Source organism: Apium graveolens, chromosome 7 (genome assembly GCF_009905375.1).
Source record: "Apium graveolens cultivar Ventura chromosome 7, ASM990537v1, whole genome shotgun sequence".
In the NCBI taxonomy this organism is placed as follows: domain Eukaryota; kingdom Viridiplantae; phylum Streptophyta; class Magnoliopsida; order Apiales; family Apiaceae; genus Apium; species Apium graveolens.
Genome location: NC_133653.1, coordinates 260,729,888 through 260,755,249, shown reverse-complemented (window position 1 = coordinate 260,755,249; position 25,362 = coordinate 260,729,888). Strand labels below are relative to the sequence as shown.

General features: G+C 33.4%; 2 long non-coding RNA genes across 3 annotated transcripts; both read right to left on the bottom strand.

Annotated features, from left to right (window-relative positions):
- Window positions 1-5,588: 5,588 nt before the first annotated feature.
- Window positions 5,589-7,363, bottom strand: LOC141672936 (uncharacterized). Of its 2 annotated transcripts, none has more exons than XR_012555745.1 (3): window positions 6,876-7,363; window positions 6,026-6,262; window positions 5,589-5,918 (listed from the first exon to the last, which is right to left on the bottom strand). It is a non-coding gene; the product is annotated as an uncharacterized LOC141672936 (long non-coding RNA). The 2 variants fall into 2 exon arrangements; XR_012555744.1 differs by having other exon boundaries at window positions 6,950-7,363.
- Window positions 7,364-15,898: 8,535 nt separating this feature from the next.
- On the bottom strand, window positions 15,899-17,536 carry LOC141673657 (uncharacterized). Its single transcript, XR_012555826.1, has 3 exons — window positions 17,076-17,536; window positions 16,212-16,462; window positions 15,899-16,118 (listed from the first exon to the last, which is right to left on the bottom strand). It is a non-coding gene; the product is annotated as an uncharacterized LOC141673657 (long non-coding RNA).
- Between the last annotated feature and the right edge of the window lie 7,826 nt (window positions 17,537-25,362).

Here is a 25,362-nt window from a genome sequence, read left to right as displayed (position 1 = left end):
TCAGGGGTGCATATGATGATCGGTTCGTGCGGTATAGAGATGTTTTTTCTGACTAGGGAGGCTTTGATTAGGATGATTGCTGACAGGACAGTTCCTCCACCAGCAGATGATGACCATGTCCATAGGAGTGTTGTGTATGAGATTATGTTACAGAATGCTACTTCTGTGGTCACTGAGATGCAGACTGAGGTTGATAGTCTTCCATCCACTAGTTCTGGAGCTATTATTAGGGATGAGGTGTCCAGGATTCTCAGAGATGGTCGTACCGAGTTTGTACGCTGTGTGGACGAGCTGTTTGGCCCCCGGTGATAGAGTATCTATGACTTTGACTTTTAGGAGAGATGGCATATATACATACGTGCTTTTCCATCTCTATCTTTTAGTAGATAGTATATATATATGATGACATTAGTCGAAGACCGGGTACAGGAGTCTTTTGTATAGCTTGACTTGACCAGATAGTTGCAGACTTTATTTTTTTGGGCATGATGTAGCTACCCGCTGAAGACCTAGATAGGTTCTTATATGTATTCTAGATTGATGTAGTAGGCTTTTCTGATGTATTCACACTTATGACTCTGGATGTATTATGTTTCTGGTTGTACCGTACTCTATTCCAGACTTGGTACTGTTTATTATGATGATGATATACCCGATGGGGTACCTATTTTGATGTTATGATTATGAATGTTAGACATTATTGCTTTATAAACTTGTACACTGTAATCTATGGTGATAAAAAAAAGTATTTTCAAAACACGATTTTTAATTACTCGACACAAATTGTTCAAAAAGGAGATAAAGGAAACTGTTTCTTAAAAATATCTAACTAAACGATTTCAATAATACATGAATTCTCTTCGATAGTAAGAATATTATCAATTAAAATATTAAATGTTTTCAAACTATTAAGAATTTTGATTACACAATAAAACACCAATTTATCCTTTTCATCTAAACTCAGATTTTTTTTTCGGAATATGGTCAAGGAAAATGTTTAACAAGTCACCATGGCAACAGTGTGATCATACCTGCATATTAAATTGTTGAAAATCGGATACTCCATAGATATCACATATTATATTATTGTATAATCACTTTTAATGTTTACTAATATTAGTTATAGATGCCACCAAAAAGAGGAGGTAGAACCCCATTTAACCAAGGTCCAATCAATGGACCCAACCAAGGCGGAGTAAATGCTAACGCTCCACCGGATCCTAATGATCCCATAGTCAGACTGGCATAATTACTCAACCAGCATCGGCAGAACCAACCACCAGTAGCTGGGGCTCTGCCAGCAAGGCAAGCCCAAAATGTTGCCACCTTTAAGTCCTTCAAATCCTTGAACCCTGCAGAGTTTCATGGGACATCTGACCCTATTGCTGCTATGGTTTGGCTTAGGGACATTGAGAAGACCTTTAAAATTGATGGTGTCGAAAATGATAAGAAGACTCTATTTGCGGCCTATATGCTCAAACGAGAAGCTAACTACTAGTGGGAGGCTAAGAGAAACTTAGAAGGGACAACTGTTATTCCTTGGGACAGGTTTATGGAACTATTCTTAGAAAAGTACTTTCCCCGATATATGGAAGCTCAAATGGAATTGAAGCTTCTTCAATTAAAGCAAGATAGTATGACTGTGGCAAAGTATGAGAATAAATTCTCTAAACTATCTAGGTTTGTACCACATTACGTTGACGTTTCCAGCGAGGGCTGAAGCCCTGGATCCAGAACAGAGTTGCTGTATTAGAGATTTTAGATTATGCCACACTGGTGCAGAAAGAACAAATTGTCGAGAGTGGGGCAGATTTATATCCAAAGGAGAAGGGTGGAAATAAGCGTAAGTTTCAGTCTGATGAAGGGAGTGTTAACTACAGACTTAACCGGAACAAAGGCAAGCGACCATTCGTGAAGCGAGAAGACCAGAAGCCTAATGATAAGAGGTTGGAGAATAAAGGAAATAATCGATTCCGTACCAATCCCACAACAAATTTAATTCAAGGAAGACCTCAGTGGCCAGAGTGCAAAACATGCGGGAAAAGGCATAATGGACGTTGTCGCTTGGAAGAAAGGACATGTTATACCTGCTTAAAGAAGGGACATCTATCCCCTAATTGCAAGGAGAAGACAGTGAATTGTTACGCATGTGGGAAAAAGGGACATTATGCTCGAGAATGCCCCCAAAAGAACAAGGGAGATTCTGTACCCAGACTTGAAGCACCTCCACTGAGAGGAAGTACCAACAACAATGCCAAGCCTGTTGCGCGCACCTTCAACATGAACCTCAAGGATGCCCTGGCAGACAATGATGTGATTGCAGGTACGTTATTATTGAATTTCGTGGATGCATATGTGTTAATTGATTCCAGTGCAACTAAATCCTTAATATCTGAAAATTTTGTTAACAAATTGGAATTAGAACCGATACCTTTAGACGAAATCGTGGCAGTCGAGATACCAATATGTTATCATAAATATATTGCTCAATATTGCGAATACAAAAGTTCCACGACGAGATCTAGCACATTAAATTATAAAAGTTTTACCGAGAGACTACAGCAAAATCTTGCCACAATCATATTACCATCAGATTTGTAAGCCGAACTTTAAGATCTTAAGTAAAAACAACGAAAAGCTGACCATCGTGAACTACAAGCAAATTTTGATACACGACCTCCACTGGTGCTTTATAGGAATGAACAATAATTTCACCCGATAATGTCTGGTGTTCGCTAAACATATCAAAGTTGAAAAACTCCTTCAGAATACCCGTTTCAAAACTAATTTTGGATAGTGCAGGAAGCATTTCAGCTATAACTTCAGAAAGTACACAAGAAAGAAAAATTATATAGCTGGCAAAAAATTGAGCTAATATCTATAGTAATTTGTAAATAAGAAATATATAAATAGGAAAGAGGCTATTCATAAAACTGATACCATCTTATAATCTTCTGTAAACTTCTACACATATAAATTTTATAATAGAATAATAAAAAAAAATAGGTAGAATCTTCCAATTTAACATCTCAAAAAATAAAAAGTCAAAATTTAAAAACAATGTTTTAAGACACAAGACATAAATCATGTAGTTAGGACTGTAGTGAGACTCATTTCATGCTGTATTCTATTTTAAGAGTCCAGGATTGTGAACATTTGAACTCCACTTCCAACAATCATGGTAAAATATAATTACCAATTTATATTTTCTACACGATTTTTTAAGAATAACTAGTCAATAAATATATATGCCATAGAGTGCCTTTTTAAGATGAACTAGTCAATAGAATTTGAAGTCTTAAAACAAAACCTGAAAAAGAAAGATCAAAAGCAAGGTAACAAAAGATAAAGAAAAATAAATAATGAATTAAATTTACTTCTTGAATTCATCCCCGCTGCACGATTGTGATCAATCAAGTCCCATTTAAGTTGACCACTTCTGACATCTATAGAAGGAGAAAGATAACAAGGATTAAATATAATGTAAATACATTCCTCCAATTCACCATCAACATGTTTGCAACAATTTTAGCAATACATACTAAGAAGACCTTGCCAGTTGTTTCTTAGTTTCATCTTTACCCTAAGGAGGTATTTGTTTGTATTTATTTGATAATACCACAATAACATTTAGGTACCCGCTATGTTATAAACACACAAGTTATAATGTATAAAACTTTTTTAATGCAAAGCACTGCAGATAAATTAAAATGATTTCAAAAGTGAAGTGTTGAAAACAAACTTGAATAGATTATATATTTAAAAGTAAACTGAACATAGTACTTCAAAGCATCACAAGTTTCAGTCTTTTCATTTGATGCATTTATAAATACAAATAAAGAGCCGAGATTTGATCAGATAAATAATTGAGGGTTTTCACAAAACAAATATAAAGACTATTTGTACAAAAAAAATATGTTTGTTAAATATGCTGCAAAAAGAAGAGAGTTCTTTTAAAAACTTAATTATCCCAAAAATCATAATACCTCCATACATCGCACGTATCTTCTTGTAAACCCCTATATCAGTAACTTAACTTGAGGCAAGTTCAAGGTGCTTTGAAAATTGTAAGCTTCTTCTGCTAACTTGAAAATTTAACAGCAGATAAAGTGTTTGGTGTGAAATTCTTCTATACATGCAATTGGATGTCATCAACTCTTCCTGTATTTAAATAGATGACACTTGTGATAGACTTTAGTTAGCATGAAAGAATAGAGCTTTATACTTCTCGGTGAAACCAAAAATTACAGAAAAGAACATTTGGTTGCACAAACTAGTCAGAAATTGTACGGATAATCATGATTTAACAAAATTTTGATCTGGCCACGGTGAAGGTGCTGCTCTCATGATGATGGGGTCCCTTTCTTACAAACCATCATCCATAAATCACACTTGTTAGAATTATGATACATTATTTAATTCAAATATATTTTAATAATTGATTGATGTTGACCATATCTTTAGAATATTTTTGGATTATAATTGTAGTGCTTTTAGGAGAAAATATATGTTTGTTATGTATTGGCTTATACAAAGGCCACATTATTACACTAATTCACAAGTCCAACCACTTTGTAAAAAAATTGCACATAACATTTATAGCACGATCTTATTGACTATATATCAACCTTAGAATGGAGCTAAGGATGTAATCCATCTTATTTCAGGTGATATAATGATACTGTGATCTTTGCTCAAAGGTGGATCTTCTTTTTTCCTTTGGGGCGGGGGTGGCAGGGGCTGGGTGGAGTTTCCATGCCCGCCAGAAATAAACGATTTACATATCTTGTGGTGTTTCTTTGTTTAGGTTGAGTACTTCAGGTTTTCAACTAAAGTTAACCAAACATCAGTTGAAGATGATAATTGTACGAGTTAAGAATAGAAAAACTTATGTACAATTATAATTTAACTTGGGACCCTCCTGTAAAAAATTTCTGCAGGAATCATTGCCTTTACTCGGACTCAGCAAGAAGTGTTCGACAGGGATACGTGTCTAAGTATCGGACTCGACATATTTTGAAAAATGTACATATTTTTATATGTTTTTATTCTAAAATAAGTGTCCAAATTCGAGTGTACATGTCTAATTCACTACAACAAATCTGGCCATTTACGATGGTTTTTTTGAACTGAAATCGTCGTAATTGAGCCATTTACGACGAAAAAAATTCGTCGTTTTTGCTCGAGTAGTAAGTTCAGATTTGCGTCGCAAGTTCAAATTGCGTCGCAAGTTCAAATTGTGTCACAAGTTAGCAAGCATGGCCCACATTTTCAATAAAATAATAAATCAGTTTACAAAGAACTTACGACGGAATATATGATGAACAACCGTCGTAAGTTTGTATTTCCAGATTTTAAAATTGGCCAGATTCCGGTCACTTCGAGGCATGAATTCCAAGACAAAATGAAGCCCTCGACAATTTTTCAATAAGGACTGAATTTGCAGAGGAAGACTCGAAAAAATCTTTCAAGGAGTTCGTTAAAAGTGGTTATAAATTTATAAACCATAAGTATATAAAAATTTGCTCTGAAATTACCACCATTTTTATAATAATCTTAACACACACAAGCACAGGAAATGTGTCATTATGCAAAATAAGGGAAATCACAATAGTAGCAATCTGCAGCAATTTGAAGGACTCTACATAGACACTTTAGAAATTTAAGCACTCGTAAAAAAGAAAAATGAACCCAGATATGAATTGTGGTACTAGTGTAGCTCTGGATCATTAAAATCATTAACATCTACATTTCATATCAGTATGCCATGTAAGAATATTGAAGCTCAAATACCAAAAAAAACCCCTTACGAATAACTGACTAAGACAAATCTCTCATCTAGCCCTTCTGTTCTGGAACCAGACCTCCACTTGACGAGGTCTCAAACCTGGTTTTTTTGCCAAAGCCAGCTTCTGTTTCTGCAAAACAAACCATATCCTTTTCAGTAAATTACCCAAAATACCCTCACTCCATATACAAGCATAAACACCAACATCCCACTCAAAACATACTTATATACACTTACTGGATTAAGTGTGTTATGTTCTTTAAAGCTATCTTCAAGAATAGCAGCCTGATCTTTAGAAAGCCTCAACCTTTTTCTTGAATTATCACCATCTTCATCATCACAATCTATAACATCATCGCTCTTAGATCTCTCAACACTACTTCTTTTTCCACTCACACTTGATATTGTGCTATTTGGAATTTTGGATCACCAAATTTTGATGTCAAACAACCGTGTCTAGTTTGTATATAGCTTCTGCAACATTATAAGTTATCACTTATCAGTACTAAAAACTACATCCTCTGTTACTCAGACATACTAATGCCCTACCATATCACATTACAACCACTAAATCCAACAACTCATAAATAATTCACAAAAATATATGATATTTTATCTCCTACTAAATTTTCTTCAATTCTTTGTTGCATATTCCACAAGTTTTGAACTACCGTCATACCTTTGACAATCACGATCTACGGTGACCGGCATGCACGACGGCCCATGGGTAAAAAGGGACCCGATTGTGACTAGCAGAATAACAAAACTTACTCCGATAAATCAAATTTTATTAAATTTATCATTTCACGTAGAATTGTTCCGTTGTGAACATTTCATATAACATTAATACCACTTAAGCAATTGGCCTATATGATAACCGGTCATTTTTGGAAGATAAACAAATAAGAAGCAACACAACTGTATAACATCATATCAATTATAAGTGGATCAAAAGAAAGCATAGTGTCATATACATAAGCAATAAGAAAATACACTATTGCAATGACATCATATTTATCGATAATTGGATAAGAGACATAATTAAACCGAAACTAAACACATGAATAAAAGATTTGCGCAACAATACCGCAGGTGAGGGAGCTCGATTAGGCTTAAAAAGAGAAAAACCAGCAGCACTACTACCATTACTAGAGCAATTACCGTGCTTCAAATCACTGTGAAACTCCGAGTTCTCTTAATACTAGACATTCCGACTTCTAGAGAGAGGCGAGATTGAGGATACACCGGCGATCTCGCCGGAGATAATGATTCGGTGCTTCCTGAACCTCCACTCCATTGTCGTGAGTGCGCTGGACTCCCGTTTCTTACCTGATTCATCTCTCTCTCTATATATATATGTCTCTCTTTCAATCTCTCTTTCTGTCTCTCTCAATCTCTCTCTATATCTCTCTCTTTCAGTCTCTCTCTATCCGACGGCCCATGAGGATTATGTTTGTGTGTATAGGTGAGTAGTGAAAACCCTAGACTTTGTTTGAGATGAGTGATGAGTGATTTTATGCGGCGGATGGAGGAAGAACGGGCCATTTAGGTTTGTGTTTTATTGAAGAGGGAAGATGGAAGTGAAATTAAAAGGGGATAACTCGGGGAGTGATTTGGATGAAAAAATTATAATAACTAGATTGTATAATAATTAAAATTATTTATTTCTTAAAATTTATTTTAAAAATATTTCTCAACGAATCAACCGTATGGATGTTAATATATATATATATATATATATATATATATATATTAGTGATATAACCAAAATTTCATATCAAAATAAATTTATTTGGTTTACCATTTTAACAGTCAAACATCAGTTTGACTAGTACACGTAAATAGTGTTTAATCGTGAATTCGCGTTTCGATTATTTTTAAAATATTTCTCAACGATCCACCCATATGGATGTCATCAAATATATATATTGTCATTTTTTTTAAAATTTATTTATATTATATATAGTCATACTCAACAATGGATTTCAAGCTTCAATATATTTTTGGAATTACAAATTTAAATAGCAACCACTGGTGAAAATATTTTTATTAACGGTCTTCTTACAATTATATTCATTGATATTCAATTATTATTATTACTGGATAAAGTTGTTGAATACACCTAATTACCTCGACTACGATCGTTGTGTGAACATTCTTGCTCATCGAGTTGGATCCATTGTTCAGATCAACTTAAAGTATATATGATATTTGATACTAAATATATATATATATATATATATATTGGTGTATGTATTATATTAATTAAAGGTTTTTCAAATCATGACTACGATTTTATTATATTATTATCTAAATAATTATATTCAAACTAATTATCTCTATATAGCATGATATTTAAAAATCATCTTGTTGGTATATTACAACAGCGTTATTGAAATTTTTTCTTGGAATTAATTTCCCTCAATTGTTCGAGGTAATCACCTATTTCGCCAACTACTGGGTACATAGTTCGTACCGGTAAATTCTATTCGATTCCATTATAAAGAGCCGACCTATTGTTGAGGTTTGGACTATTATTGTGATGAAAGATATCTTCAGTTTTTCTCTAAAATAATTCAAATGTGTGAGATTTTTGTGGGATGAGTTCCTCCTAACTGGTCAACGCGGTTTAACCCGCTGAAGTTGAAAATAAATCGCACAACCGTCAAGATAGAGATGGAGCGGTTATTTGGATAAATATATTTTATTGGCTCAAATGTAGCCGAGGGTTGAGACGTCAACCCCTTTTAGGCCGGCCATATTAATGTATGTTAGTGAGCTGTACTACGAGCCGTGATCGGGCAAGTGTAAGTTCGTGGGTGAATGTGCTTGGCGATAGTTGATCGCATTGCTGTGGCACTGAGGTGGAAAATGACCAGTTTCTGATAAATTGTTGAGCATTGCCAATTTTGAGAATTCTACTATTGTCTGAGTAAATTTGATAAATGATTTATATATATGTTGTTGATATTTTCCACTCATCCCCTATCGCTTGTTGAGCATATTATGTTCATCCTTGTGTTATATTATTATTATTAGACAGTAAAGTGTGAGGAAGGAAATGACGAACATTAGTCAGAGCTCGGAAAGGGAAGGCACTCGCAAGGTGTAATTCGGAGTAGACAGTACCTAGTATAATTATCGGGTTGACAAAGTCACCTATGTAAATAAATTTGTAAGACTTGTACTCTCGGTATGTAATAATAATAAGATAGTGTGATGAAAGATATTGAGACTTGTGGGGAATGGAATCCCATTCCTTAATAAAATATATTATATGTATGGAATAAATTGTGCAGGTAAAGAGCATGGTATCGTAACGACCTAAATCCAGATAAGGTGGGTTTGGGGGCGTTACAGGGATGGTATCAGAGCTGTAGTTATATCACCTAAGATACGCGATACCTTGTGTATATAACTATATATATATATATTCAAGTAATAAAAATGATAATGAACACCGAGAGGATAGGATACTCGATAAAAATAAAAGATAATTATTAAAAGCAATCGCTTACGGTCAAATGATAGAGAGAATAGACATGTAAGTAGATAATTTTATGAGAACAATATTATAAAAAGCATAAAGTGGAAGCTCAATAATAATTATTTATAAATTTCCTTTATAGATGGCAGGCCATAGATCAGCTAGAGACAGATCACCTACTCCCTTTCCACGAGAGGTTGTGGACTCTAGTTCAGACACAGATCCTTCAGAGGCCTACATGATAGTATCTAGCGTCTCAGAAACTGATCCTCACGAGACATTCAGAACCCCGACTATGGATTCAGATGACACTTCAGTACAGGAGATACCAACTCCACCTCCTGTTGTTGTAGATTGTGGATACTCCACCACATGATATAGCTTTTGGGTCTCTAGTGGACCAGACTGTAGATGGGACAGTGACTCCTACTTTCAGATCTCTATCTTCATTGACTACACTACCATCTCTTACTTTGTCAGTTTCTACACCGATTATCTCTACTGTTGTTACTCCTTTGCGCGGGGATGATTCTGCATTGGCCGAGTTGGTGAGACACTTTCACCGGACTTTTCCAGTTAGTTCTTCTGTGATTCTTGGTATGCCGGTATCAGATAAGTACCAGTTTGAGTCTCTTCTGCCTGGGACTACTCCTTCTACTATTGGTATGGGTACTTCTAGTGCTATGACTGTAGATCCCGTCGCTGTCAGTCAGGGATCTTATATTTCATTAGCTTCCATATCAGCTGTCTTGGTCTCTACTATTGTCATACCCACTCTCGTGTGTGACACTGCTCCTGCTACCCCACCGATACACCCTGCTGCTACTGCTCCCGGTCAGGGAATACCACTATTTATAGATCCTATTACTCAGATAGGTTACCAGTTAGAGACTATTCCTGTATTCCTATATGATGAGCTCAGGGGTGCATATGATGATCGGTTCGTGCGGTATAGAGATGTTTTTTCTGACTAGGGAGGCTTTGATTAGGATGATTGCTGACAGGACAGTTCCTCCACCAGCAGATGATGACCATGTCCATAGGAGTGTTGTGTATGAGATTATGTTACAGAATGCTACTTCTGTGGTCACTGAGATGCAGACTGAGGTTGATAGTCTTCCATCCACTAGTTCTGGAGCTATTATTAGGGATGAGGTGTCCAGGATTCTCAGAGATGGTCGTACCGAGTTTGTACGCTGTGTGGACGAGCTGTTTGGCCCCCGGTGATAGAGTATCTATGACTTTGACTTTTAGGAGAGATGGCATATATACATACGTGCTTTTCCATCTCTATCTTTTAGTAGATAGTATATATATATGATGACATTAGTCGAAGACCGGGTACAGGAGTCTTTTGTATAGCTTGACTTGACCAGATAGTTGCAGACTTTATTTTTTTGGGCATGATGTAGCTACCCGCTGAAGACCTAGATAGGTTCTTATATGTATTCTAGATTGATGTAGTAGGCTTTTCTGATGTATTCACACTTATGACTCTGGATGTATTATGTTTCTGGTTGTACCGTACTCTATTCCAGACTTGGTACTGTTTATTATGATGATGATATACCCGATGGGGTACCTATTTTGATGTTATGATTATGAATGTTAGACATTATTGCTTTATAAACTTGTACACTGTAAGCTATGGTGATAAAAAAAAGTATTTTCAAAACACGATTTTTAATTACTCGACACAAATTGTTCAAAAAGGAGATAAAGGAAACTGTTTCTTAAAAATATCTAACTAAACGATTTCAATAATACATGAATTCTCTTCGATAGTAAGAATATTATCAATTAAAATATTAAATGTTTTCAAACTATTAAGAATTTTGATTACACAATAAAACACCAATTTATCCTTTTCATCTAAACTCAGATTTTTTTTTCCGAATATGGTCAAGGAAAATGTTTAACAAGTCACCATGGCAACAGTGTGATCATACCTGCATATTAAATTGTTGAAAATCGGATACTCCATAAGTATCACATATTATATTATTGTATAATCACTTTTAATGTTTACTAATATTAGTTATAGATGCCACCAAAAAGAGGAGGTAGAACCCCATTTAACCAAGGTCCAATCAATGGACCCAACCAAGGCGGAGTAAATGCTAACGCTCTACCGGATCCTAATGATCCCATAGTCAGACTGGCATAATTACTCAACCAGCATCGGCAGAACCAACCACTAGTAGCTGGGGCTCTGCCAGCAAGGCAAGCCCAAAATGTTGCCACCTTTAAGTCCTTCAAATCCTTGAACCCTGCAGAGTTTCATGGGACATCTGACCCTATTGCTGCTATGGTTTGGCTTAGGGACATTGAGAAGACCTTTAAAATTGATGGTGTCGAAAATGATAAGAAGACTCTATTTGCGGCCTATATGCTCAAACGAGAAGCTAACTACTAGTGGGAGGCTAAGAGAAACTTAGAAGGGACAACTGTTATTCCTTGGGACAGGTTTATGGAACTATTCTTAGAAAAGTACTTTCCCCGATATATGGAAGCTCAAATGGAATTGAAGCTTCTTCAATTAAAGCAAGATAGTATGACTGTGGCAAAGTATGAGAATAAATTCTCTAAACTATCTAGGTTTGTACCACATTACGTTGACGTTTCCAGCGAGGGCTGAAGCCCTGGATCCAGAACAGAGTTGCTGTATTAGAGATTTTAGATTATGCCACACTGGTGCAGAAAGAACAAATTGTCGAGAGTGGGGCAGATTTATATCCAAAGGAGAAGGGTGGAAATAAGCGTAAGTTTCAGTCTGATGAAGGGAGTGTTAACTACAGACTTAACCGGAACAAAGGCAAGCGACCATTCGTGAAGCGAGAAGACCAGAAGCCTAATGATAAGAGGTTGGAGAATAAAGGAAATAATCGATTCCGTACCAATTCCACAACAAATTTAATTCAAGGAAGACCTCAGTGGCCAGAGTGCAAAACATGCGGGAAAAGGCATAATGGACGTTGTCGCTTGGAAGAAAGGACATGTTATACCTGCTTAAAGAAGGGACATCTATCCCCTAATTGCAAGGAGAAGACAGTGAATTGTTACGCATGTGGGAAAAAGGGACATTATGCTCGAGAATGCCCCCAAAAGAACAAGGGAGATTCTGTACCCAGACTTGAAGCACCTCCACTGAGAGGAAGTACCAACAACAATGCCAAGCCTGTTGCGCGCACCTTCAACATGAACCTCAAGGATGCCCTGGCAGACAATGATGTGATTGCAGGTACGTTATTATTGAATTTCGTGGATGCATATGTGTTAATTGATTCCGGTGCAACTAAATCCTTAATATCTGAAAATTTTGTTAACAAATTGGAATTAAAACCGATACCTTTAGAAGAAATCGTGGCAGTCGAGATACCAATATGTTATCAAAAATATATTGCTCAATATTGCGAATACAAAAGTTCCACGACGAGATCTAGCACATTAAATTATAAAAGTTTTACCGAGAGACTACAGCAAAATCTTGCCACAATCATATTACCATCAGATTTGTAAGCCGAACTTTAAGATCTTAAGTAAAAACAACGAAAAGCTGACCATCGTGAACTACAAGCAAATTTTGATACACGACCTCCACTGGTGCTTTATAGGAATGAACAATAATTTCACCCGATAATGTCTGGTGTTCGCTAAACATATCAAAGTTGAAAAACTCCTTCAGAATACCCGTTTCAAAACTAATTTTGGATAGTGCAGGAAGCATTTCAGCTATAACTTCAGAAAGTACACAAGAAAGAAAAATTATATAGCTGGCAAAAAATTGAGCTAATATCTATAGTAATTTGTAAATAAGAAATATATAAATAGGAAAGAGGCTATTCATAAAACTGATACCATCTTATAATCTTCTGTAAACTTCTACACATATAAATTTTATAATAGAATAATAAAAAAAATAGGTAGAATCTTCCAATTTAACATCTTAAAAAATAAAAAGTCAAAATTTAAAAACAATGTTTTAAGACACAAGACATAAATCATATAGTTAGGACTGTAGTGAGACTCATTTCATGCTGTATTCTATTTTAAGAGTCCAGGATTGTGAACATTTGAACTCCACTTCCAACAATCATGGTAAAATATAATTACCAATTTATATTTTCTACACGATTTTTTAAGAATAACTAGTCAATAAATATATATGCCATAGAGTGCCTTTTTAAGATGAACTAGTCAATAGAATTTGAAGTCTTAAAACAAAACCTGAAAAAGAAAGATCAAAAGCAAGGTAACAAAAGATAAAGAAAAATAAATAATGAATTAAATTTACTTCTTGAATTCATCCCCGCTGCACGATTGTGATCAATCAAGTCCCATTTAAGTTGACCACTTCTGACATCTATAGAAGGAGAAAGATAACAAGGATTAAATATAATGTAAATACATTCCTCCAATTCACCATCAACATGTTTGCAACAATTTTAGCAATACATACTAAGAAGACCTTGCCAGTTGTTTCTTAGTTTCATCTTTACCCTAAGGAGGTATTTGTTTGTATTTATTTGATAATACCACAATAACATTTAGGTACCCGCTATGTTATAAACACACAAGTTATAATGTATAAAACTTTTTTAATGCAAAGCACTGCAGATAAATTAAAATGATTTCAAAAGTGAAGTGTTGAAAACAAACTTGAATAGATTATATATTTAAAAGTAAACTGAACATAGTACTTCAAAGCATCACAAGTTTCAGTCTTTTCATTTGATGCATTTATAAATACAAATAAAGAGCAGAGATTTGATCAGATAAATAATTGAGGGTTTTCACAAAACAAATATAAAGACTATTTGTACAAAAAAAATATGTTTGTTAAATATGCTGCAAAAAGAAGAGAGTTCTTTTAAAAACTTAATTATCCCAAAAATCATAATACCTCCATACATCGCACGTATCTTCTTGTAAACCCCTATATAAGTAACTTAACTTGAGGCAAGTTCAAGGTGCTTTGAAAATTGTAAGCTTCTTCTGATAACTTGAAAATTTAACAGCAGATAAAGTGTTTGGTGTGAAATTCTTCTATACATGCAATTGGATGTCATCAACTCTTCCTGTATTTAAATAGATGACACTTGTGATAGACTTTAGTTAGCATGAAAGAATAGAGCTTTATACTTCTCGGTGAAACCAAAAATTACAGAAAAGAACATTTGGTTGCACAAACTAGTCAGAAATTGTACGGATAATCATGATTTAACAAAATTTTGATCTGGCCACGGTGAAGGTGCTGCTCTCATGATGATGGGGTCCCTTTCTTACAAACCATCATCCATAAATCACACTTGTTAGAATTATGATACATTATTTAATTCAAATATATTTTAATAATTGATTGATGTTGACCATATCTTTAGAATATTTTTGGATTATAATTGTAGTGCTTTTAGGAGAAAATATATGTTTGTTATGTATTGGCTTATACAAAGGCCACATTATTACACTAATTCACAAGTCCAACCACTTTGTAAAAAAATTGCACATAACATTTATAGCACGATCTTATTGACTATATATCAACCTTAGAATGGAGCTAAGGATGTAATCCATCTTATTTCAGGTGATATAATGATACTGTGATCTTTGCTCAAAGGTGGATCTTCTTTTTTCCTTTGGGGCGGGGGAGGCAGGGGCTGGGTGGAGTTTCCATGCCCGCCAGAAATAAACGATTTACATATCTTGTGGTGTTTCTTTGTTTAGGTTGAGTACTTCAGGTTTTCAACTAAAGTTAACCAAACATCAGTTGAAGATGATAATTGTACGAGTTAAGAATAGAAAAACTTATGTACAATTATAATTTAACTTGGGACCCTCCTGTAAAAAATTTCTGCAGGAATCATTGCCTTTACTCGGACTCAGCAAGAAGTGTTCGACAGGGATACGTGTCTAAGTATCGGACTCGACATATTTTGAAAAATGTACATATTTTTATATGTTTTTATTCTAAAATAAGTGTCCAAATTCGAGTGTACATGTCTAATTCACTACAACAAATCTGACCATTTATGATGGTTTTTTTGAACTGAAATCGTCGTAATTGAGCCATTTACGACGAAAAAAATTCGTCGTTTTTGCTCGAGTAGTAAGTTCAGATTTGCGTCGCAAGTTCAAATTGCGTCGCAAGTTCAAATTGTGTCACAAGTTAGCAGGCATGGCCCACATTTTCAATAAAATAATAAATCAGTTTACAAAGAACTTACGACGGAATATATGATGAACAACCGTCGTAAATTTGTATTTCCAGATTTAAAAAAAAAAATTGGCCAGATTCCGGTCACTTCGAGGCATGAATTCCAAGACAAAATGAAGCCCTCGACAATTTTTCAATAAGGACTGAATTTGCAGAGGAAGACTCGAAAAAATCTTTCAAGGAGTTCGTTAAAAGTGGTTATAAATTTATAAACCATAAGTATATAAAAATTTGCTCTGAAATTACCACCATTTTTATAATAATCTTAACACACACACAAGCACAGGAAATGTGTCATTATGCAAAATAAGGGAAATCACAATAGTAGCAATCTGCAGCAATTTGAAGGACTCTACATAGACACTTTAGAAATTTAAGCACTCGTAAAAAAGAAAAATGAACCCAGATATGAATTGTGGTAGTAGTGTAGCTCTGAATCATTAAAATCATTAACATCTACATTTCATATCAGTATGCCATGTAAGAATATTGAAGCTCAAATACCAAAAAAAACCCCTTACGAATAACTGACTAAGACAAATCTCTCATCTAGCCCTTCTGTTCTGGAACCAGACCTCCACTTGACGAGGTCTCAAACCTGGTTTTTTTGCCAAAGCCAGCTTCTGTTTCTGCAAAACAAACCATATCCTTTTGAGTAAATTACCCAAAATACCCTCACTCCATATACAAGCATAAACACCAACATCCCACTCAAAACATACTTATATACACTTACTGGATTAAGTGTGTTATGTTCTTTAAAGCTATCTTCAAGAATAGCAGCCTGATCTTTAGAAAGCCTCAGCTTTTTTCTTGAATTATCACCATCTTCATCATCACAATCTATAACATCATCGCTCTTAGATCTCTCAACACTACTTCTTTTTCCACTCACACTTGATATTGTGCTATTTGGAATTTTGGATCACCAAATTTTGATGTCAAACAACTCTGTCTAGTTTGTATATAGCTTCTGCAACATTATAAGTTATCACTTATCAGTACTAAAAACTACATCCTCTGTTACTCAGACATACTAATGCCCTACCATATCACATTACAACCACTAAATCCAACAACTCATAAATAATTCACAAAAATATATGATATTTTATCTCCTACTAAATTTTCTTCAATTATTTGTTGCATATTCCACAAGTTTTGAACTACCGTCATACCTTTGACAATCACGATCTACGGTGACCGGCATGCACGACGGCCCATGGGTAAAAAGGGACCCGATTGTGACTAGCAGAATAACAAAACTTACTCCGCTAAATCAAATTTTATTAAATTTATCATTTCACGTAGAATTGTTCCGTTGTGAACATTTCATATAACATTAATACCACTTAAGCAATTGGCCTATATGATAACCGGTCATTTTTGGAAGATAAACAAATAAGAAGCAACACAACTGTATAACATCATATCAATTATAAGTGGATCAAAAGAAAGCATAGTGTCATATACATAAGCAAAAAGAAAATACACTATTGCAATGACATCATATTTATCGATAATTGGATAAGAGACATAATTAAATCGAAACTAAACACATGAATAAAAGATTTGCGCAACAATACCGCATGTGAGGGAGCTCGATTAGGCTTAAAAAGAGAAAAACCAGCAGCACTACTACCATTACTAGAGAAATTACTGTGCTTCAAATTACTGTGAAACTCCGAGTTCTCTTAATACTAGACATTCCGACTTCTAGAGAGAGGCGAGATTGAGGATACACCGGCGATCTCGCCGGAGATAATGATTCGGTGCTTCCTGAACCTCCACTCCATTGTCGTGAGTGCGCTGGACTCCCGTTTCTTACCTGATTCATCTCTCTCTATATATATATGTCTCTCTTTCAATCTCTCTTTCTGTCTCTCTCAATCTCTCTCTATATCTCTCTCTTTCAGTCTCTCTCTATCCGACGGCCCATGAGGATTATGTTTGTGTGTATAGGTGAGTAGTGAAAACCCTAGACTTTGTTTGAGATGAGTGATGAGTGATTTTATGCGGCGGATGGAGGAAGAACGGGCCATTTAGGTTTGTGTTTTATTGTAGAGGGAAGATGGAAGTGAAATTAAAAGGGGATAACTCGGGGAGTGATTTGGATGAAAAAATTATAATAACTAGATTGTATAATAATTAAAATTATTTATTTCTTAAAATTTATTTTAAAAATATTTCTCAACGAATCAACCGTATGGATGTTAATATATATATATATATATATATTAGTGATATAACCAAAATTTCATATCAAAATAAATTTATTTGGTTTACCATTTTAACAGTCAAGCATCAGTTTGACTAGTACACGTAAATAGTGTTTAATCGTGAATTCGCGTTTCGATTATTTTTAAAATATTTCTCAACGATCCACCCATATGGATGTCATCAAATATATATATTAATGATATAACCAAAATTTTATATCAAAATAAATTTATTTGGTTTATCATTTTAACAGTCAAGCATCGATTTGACTAGTACACATAACTAGTGTTTAATCGTGAATTGGTGTTTCGATTATTTTAAACATGTTTCTCAACAATCCAACCGTATGGATGTCAATAAATAAATATATATATATATATATTAGTGATATAACCAAAATTTCATATCAAAATAAATTTATTTGGTTTGCCGTTTTAATAGTCAAGCATCGGTTTGACTAGTACACGTAACTAGTGTTTAATCTTGAATTGGTGTTTCGATTATTTTTAAAATATTTCTCAACGATCCAACCGTATGGATGTCAATAGATATATATGTTAGTGATATAGCCAAAATTTCATATCAAAATAAATTTATTTAGTTTACCGTTTTAACAGTCAAGCATGAGTTTGACTAGTACAGGTAACTACTGTTTAATCTTGAATAGGTGTTTCGATTACTTAAAAACTATTTCTCAACGATCCAACCATATGGATGCTAATAGATATATATATTAGTGATATAACCAAAATTGTATATCAAAATCAATTTAGTTGGTTTGCCGTTTTAACATTCAAGCATCAGTTTGACTAGTACACGTAACTAGTGTTTAATCGTGAATTAGTGTTTAGATTATTTTAAAAATATTTCTCAACGATCCAACCATATGGATGTCAATAGATATATATATTAGTGATATAAACAGAATTTCATATCAAAATAAATTTATTTGGTTTGTCGTTTTAACAGTCAAGAATCAGTTTGACTAGTACATGTAACTAATGTTTAATCATGAATAAATGTTTCGATTATTTTAAAAATATTTCTCAACGATCCAACCATATGGATGTCAATAGATATATATATTAATGATATAACCAAAATTTCATATCAAAATAAATTTATTTGATTTGCCGTTTTAACAGTCAAGCATCGGTTTGACTAGTTTAAATTGGTATTAATTTACGACGGAATTTATATACCGTCGTAAGTTTTAATTAGAAAATATTATTTTTGAACGGCTAACATGTGGCATTTAATATGGAAGGTGGGAAACTTATGACGGAATCAGTTCCGTAAATACTACTTACGACGACAGGATTTCCGTCATAATTTATAATTAAACGACGTCGTTATTATAATTAAATTATTTTTTTTTTGTAAATAAATTTAATAATAGAATAATAATGAAATATTTCAACTTACGACGAAATATAAATTCCGTCGTAAAGTATATCTCATAGTTGACTGATTGCCACATTTGAACGTAAGTTTAATAATAAAATAATATACTTACGACGGATTTTACGACGAAATTTAAATTTCCGTCGTAAGAAAGGCGCACACTTTTTTCCGTCATAAGTTAATTGTCGTAAATAGCCAGTTTTGTTGTAGTGATTGTCGAGTGTCCAACACGGGTACTTGAAGGTAAGATGAAGAGTCCGAGTAATATACACAATTCTGTTAGCTGTAATTACAGAGATTGAAATACAAGATTCGAAAAAGTTCAGATCGTAAAGAAAAAAAATTTCATTCCTATACTGCAGTTCACAAACGTTAGGACACATTATATATAAGCCAGCTCGGAATATTAATCTGGAGTTCTGGATATGTGTGTTCATCCCTGACTATGATTCATAAACATAAGACACAACTAATATGAACCAGCTGGGAAGATCATATTAAGAGTGATCAGGAGTTTTTGGAAGGTGAATGTTACTAGTGATTCATACATTAAGTTGACTTGGAAATTAACACTATCTCACATGAAATTATACAACCAGATAAAAGAAAGCAATTCAATTTTAACAGAATAAAAAAGCTCGGTGAACAAGCCAAATTTCTGCTTTATTTGGATTGTGTACCTAAATTCACATCCAATTATATATGTATACATAAAAATTATTGATAACTAACATAGAAGACCAATATGGGTGAATGGCCACCATAAAATAGATTGAGCTAATTTATACAATGATTACAATAGGAAATATGAAGAATACTTATGCATCAGAATATCTTTTTGATGTACTAGATTGCAAGTAGGATGAATCATTCTCAACAGTACCCTTATATTCGCAGGACAAAAACCGAAGCCTGTCAACCTGGAAAGGATAAAATTGAGTTTCCTTTTTTATGTTATATATATATAGTGCACTCATAAAACAATATACTTTGAGGCATGATGTGATTAAGTACGGTGAGTGTATCACCTGAGGTAGCAAGGTATTTCCAGATATAAATTGCTCAATATTGCGAATACAAAAGTCCCACGACGATATCTAGCATATTAAATTGTAAAAGTTTTAGCGTGAGCTTTCCACAAATTACATTACCATCAAATTTGTAAGCCTAACCTTAAAATCTGGAGTAAAAACAACGCAAATCTGACCGTCGTGAACTACACGCAAATTTTGATAGACAGCCTCCACCGTTGCATTATAGGAATGAACAACAATATCACCCGACAATGTCTGGTGTTCGCTAGGCATATCAAAGTTGAGAAACTCTTTCACGATACCAGTTTCAACACCAATTTTGGATAGTGCAGACAGCGTTTAATATTTTTAATATAATCTAATTAAAAATAAACACCATAAATAAAATATAAAAACTAATAAGAAATATGACATATCAAATTTTAGTTTTTATTAGTTTAACAATGTGATTTAAAAATAAATATCAAAATTAGGGGTCAACATAATTTAAGCTATAGGTTTATAAAATAAATTATGTATATAGATGATTTGATCTATATATTAGATATCGGTTATATAATTAAAAAGTATATATAATTGGTTAATATTTATTTTATTAGATATATTTTAAAGCGATAAATAATATAAGATTCTAATAAGGATTAATTTGCACATTACTAATAAGGAGAAGTTAGATGAGATAAAACCATTTGTTACCATATATTGTGTATCTATACTTAAGTTAGAATCATATTTGTAATATACAACTTATGTATATATTTTCTACACATTACTAGTGGAAGTAGTTGGAGTTTATCATACAAATTATACTACTCAAAATATCATACATTAGTATGAAAATTAGTATGACAACTGAGGAAACTCCCAACAACCTAAATTGCCCACTGTCATACTGTCGTACTCCAAGCCCGCATGCCTCAGCCCATCCGGGGTAATCTTATAATGTCAGACTAATATGCAGGAGATATGAATAGATTTAGAGAAATAAGATAGTATACTCTGAAGGTTAATTTTTATTGAACACTAGAACATAAACATAAATACACCTAGCATTCCTACAAACTAGCTACTTCCTATCCTTTATTCCACGATCTCTTAAACAGACTCTACTGGCTATATGACCAAGTCATATGCCGCTAACAGGGATAAATAACAAATAAACAACTAATTAAACATGCTTTGATTAAGTTGAAATTTGTGGGCTCAACTTTTCCCATCAGTATAAGTTCATTGTCATCAAGCTCTATTTCCTCAACAACATCATAAATTTCAGACAGCTGTTTGTATCTTCTAGGTTCCTCGGAGCTTGATTCACTATTGGAGTTAAAAAATGAACTATGATTTGATGGTGGTGTATTACCAGATATGGCGCTGTGAGTTGTGGAGAAATGCCTGTTTCATCACAATAAATGTTAAATAATTTCAAGGTGAACTCACCACCTCTATTTGTTCTGAGAGTTTTGATTTTTCTCATTGTCCCCTTCTCAACCTTTGTCATGAAACTTTTGAATGCTTCCGGTGCTTCATCTTTACTCTTCAAAAAATAAACCATGTATAATCTCCAAAGCTTCTTTAGCGCTGTATGTTGCCTGCCCTGGAAAAGAATTTCTTGTTTGCTTCGACATGTCACACCCCTTACACACCTCATTTTGTGATCTTATTTTCAGCATACCTTGCACCATTTTCTCATTTGACAGCAACATCATGGCTTTAAAGTTTAGGTGCCCAAGTCGGGCATGCCATAACCAGGAGATCTCATCAATCTTGCTTAATAAGCAGTCTGCATTCTCACTATTAATTATAATTTTGTATAGACGATTTAATGAGCGCTTTACCTTCATAATCAGCTTTCCATCTTCTTCGTAAACCCACAGGTATTCACCATTTAGTATGACTTTATTTCCATCCTCCGCCAGCTGCCCAAGAAAGATTATGTTGTTACATAATGCAGGGATACTCTTATAATTATGCAGACTAATATGCAGAAGATATGAATAGATTTAGAGAAACAAGATAGTATACTCTGAACGTTAATTTTTATTAAACACTAGAACATAAATATAAATACACCTGCAAGCAGATGTTTACCTAAAAACCATGACCAACACTCCTACAAACTAGCTACTTCCTATCCTTTATTCCACGATCTCCTAAACAAACTCTACTGGCTATATGACCATGTGATATGGTGCTAACAGGGATAAATAACAAATAAACAATTAATTAAACATGCTTTGATTAAAAACTAACAGGAGCCATATGAGAGATTGTTATGGAGTGTTGAACTAATTATTTGATATAACTTGGTGGGTTTGCTAAACAATCTTTAAATCCACATAAGTATGATATTATTTATCTTTAAGGCTGAGCGTGCAGGAATTATTTGTTGAGCCCATCTAAAAAGGCTTCCTTGTAATAGTGTTAAATGGTTCTTTGTAAACTAGCAATCTCATTCCACAAATAAAAGTCCATCTAAAACATGATTCAATACGTAAAACAAAATGTGCACCAACACACCCACAATCATATACATTCAAATTAAAGTTCAATTTATGACTTTTTAGTTATGAAAATATTTGTTTATTAATTCGTAAATAATAGGCCCATAATTTCATATTAATATGAAATTTTTTAGTGAACAATTTTTTCTATGGTCAAAATTTGGTAAATTTGACTAAATCTTTGTTATAAAGAATGTTAATATAAGAATAGAGGTAGTGTATAAAATAAGTTATTTCTGCATAAATTTTATTAAAATAACATATCACTTTAACTTCCTTTAATTCATGGTTATGTTTTTTAAGATATAATTATATAAAAATACTATTGTGACATTTGACATTGCAAGACAAGAGTATTTATGATCTTTATAAGATAAATTTAATGACAAATGTATACAAAATTGCTCGCTGTTGGGTCCAATTAACATTAGATTAAATGTTATAAATAATATCATAACGCAGGGTGTTAATCCATAAGAATAATATTATTTAAAGATTTTATAACAGAGAATTGCTATCATTTTGTAATAAACTATGATATATATTGTTGGTCCCATGTACATTAGATTGTGTAGTAATTATAATGATATAATTGTAATGGTAATACATTACAAAAAATTTATAAATGAATGGAAGTAATGAGTATTCTATTATTTTGACTTATTAAATGTAAAAAAGGAGACAAAAATTTTCAAAATAATGTATGTTTTCTTTTTACACCTATCATACCTTACCATAACATTAGCCGTATATCCTTTAATTTTTCTTTGAAAAAGTATTCAGTGAATATGGTTATTATTTATTTTAATTTTCATTATCCCTTCTCTATGGCGGGAGATTTCTTTTGTAACCAGTGTGTGTTAGGGAGGCGGGGAATAGAAAATATACTCTAAAATACTCTAAAATTGATATAACTAATAATTATCATCCAAAACCCCAAATATTACTTAGTATCCTTACAAAATAAATTCAGTTTCCTTTTTTATCATCTATCTTGTGCACTCATAAATAAAAAAATATATTTTTAGCCATGATAAGATTGAGTACTATGACAAAGTATAGGCTTCATAGGTATTTGCCGATGCACAAGTCCCACAAAATATTTTGCATGTTAAATTGTAAAAGTGTAAGAGCAAAACCTTGTCACAAATTACATTACAATAAAATTTGTAAACCAAACCTTTAGATTATTAAGAAGAACTATATGCAAATTTTGATATATGAGCTCTACTGTTGCTTTATATGAACGAACAACAATTTCAACGGACACCTTGCACAGTTGAGTAGACATATGCCTACTAAATTTTCAGAACATATATACTCCAATAATCTGTTATAAACTTTCTAGATACATAAAATATATCATCTAAGGACATATGTACATGTAAGGAACTTATACTTGATTTTTAGAGGTAAAAGTTGCAATTTTATCTAAGGACCTATGTACATACAAGCAGTTCAGACTTCATTTAGAAGTAAAAGTTACAATGTTATTTATTTAAGTTTATGTCTTTGTGTTTTCTGACTAACATTGTTTGATTTTTCAATTAAAACTGAGGAACAATGTCGCTTATGCACTTAATACACTCTACAGGTACAAAACTTTGAACTTTACAAATTGAAGACTGAATCGACCAAGTACTTACTAAGCACCCCTTTATTTTGGGTGCTAATTAGTGTAACTTCCACTACAAGAAAAAAAAAAGGTCACAAACAACCAAAAACTGGTCGTAAATGACCCTTTCCGGTTGGAAATGAATGCAAAACCGAACCTTCGTTTGAAATTGGGTTGGTTTTGACCCATCAGCTGGAAAAAGCAACACCGACCATTGACCGACTAAGCTTTTCAGTTGTTTATACGATTTCAATTTCTTATTATATGACCCCACATGCCACGGTCTAAAGCCATGTCATCACTATTTCCAACTAACTAGCTTCTATTCAGGTTGCAAAAGGTTGGTCGCAAATGTATTATTATTTACGACAAATTTTTTATTGTAAATAGACAGAAAAAAGTTTGTCAGTTATATTTGGTCGTGTATATATATAACAGTAGGCCGAAAATGATGGAACAAAAGCGACTAAGTAAAAGTGACCAATATTGATGGAGTTGGTTGGAAGTGATTTGAATTTGGTCGTTTTTGCTCAAGAAGACTGTTAAAAATGACTTGAGTTTGGCGGCTTATGCTGAAGAAGATGGTTGAAAACATCTTGAATTTGGTCTCTTTTATCGGCAAATTATGGTAAAGTAGATCCAATATTTTTGGTAATTTTCATAACAAATAGATAAACTCGAATACTTATATGCAATTAACAGAATAATATATATGTTTTTCATTATTGTCATAATCTGATAAGTGATACTATCTCATAATCCAATAAGTGATATAATCAACTAAAACTAAAATACATTATTACAAAAAAATTAAATTAAATTATAACATAACTAAATTAAACACCAAATTATTGAAGTCTTCAAAATTATCGACTTCTTCAAAAGTGAGCAATCTTCTTCTAAATCAAATTGTTAATGACTTGTATGATGGAATACGAGATGAATAATATCGACAAGTTCTTCCCGTATTTGTAGGTAAATTATTGTTATCTTCTAGTTGCAAGTGGCCTACTCCACTTTGTGCACACATTAGGCCTCCCCATCCTGAATTTTAGTCATGATGTAATCATGTACGGTCACAGTATCACCTGAGGTACCA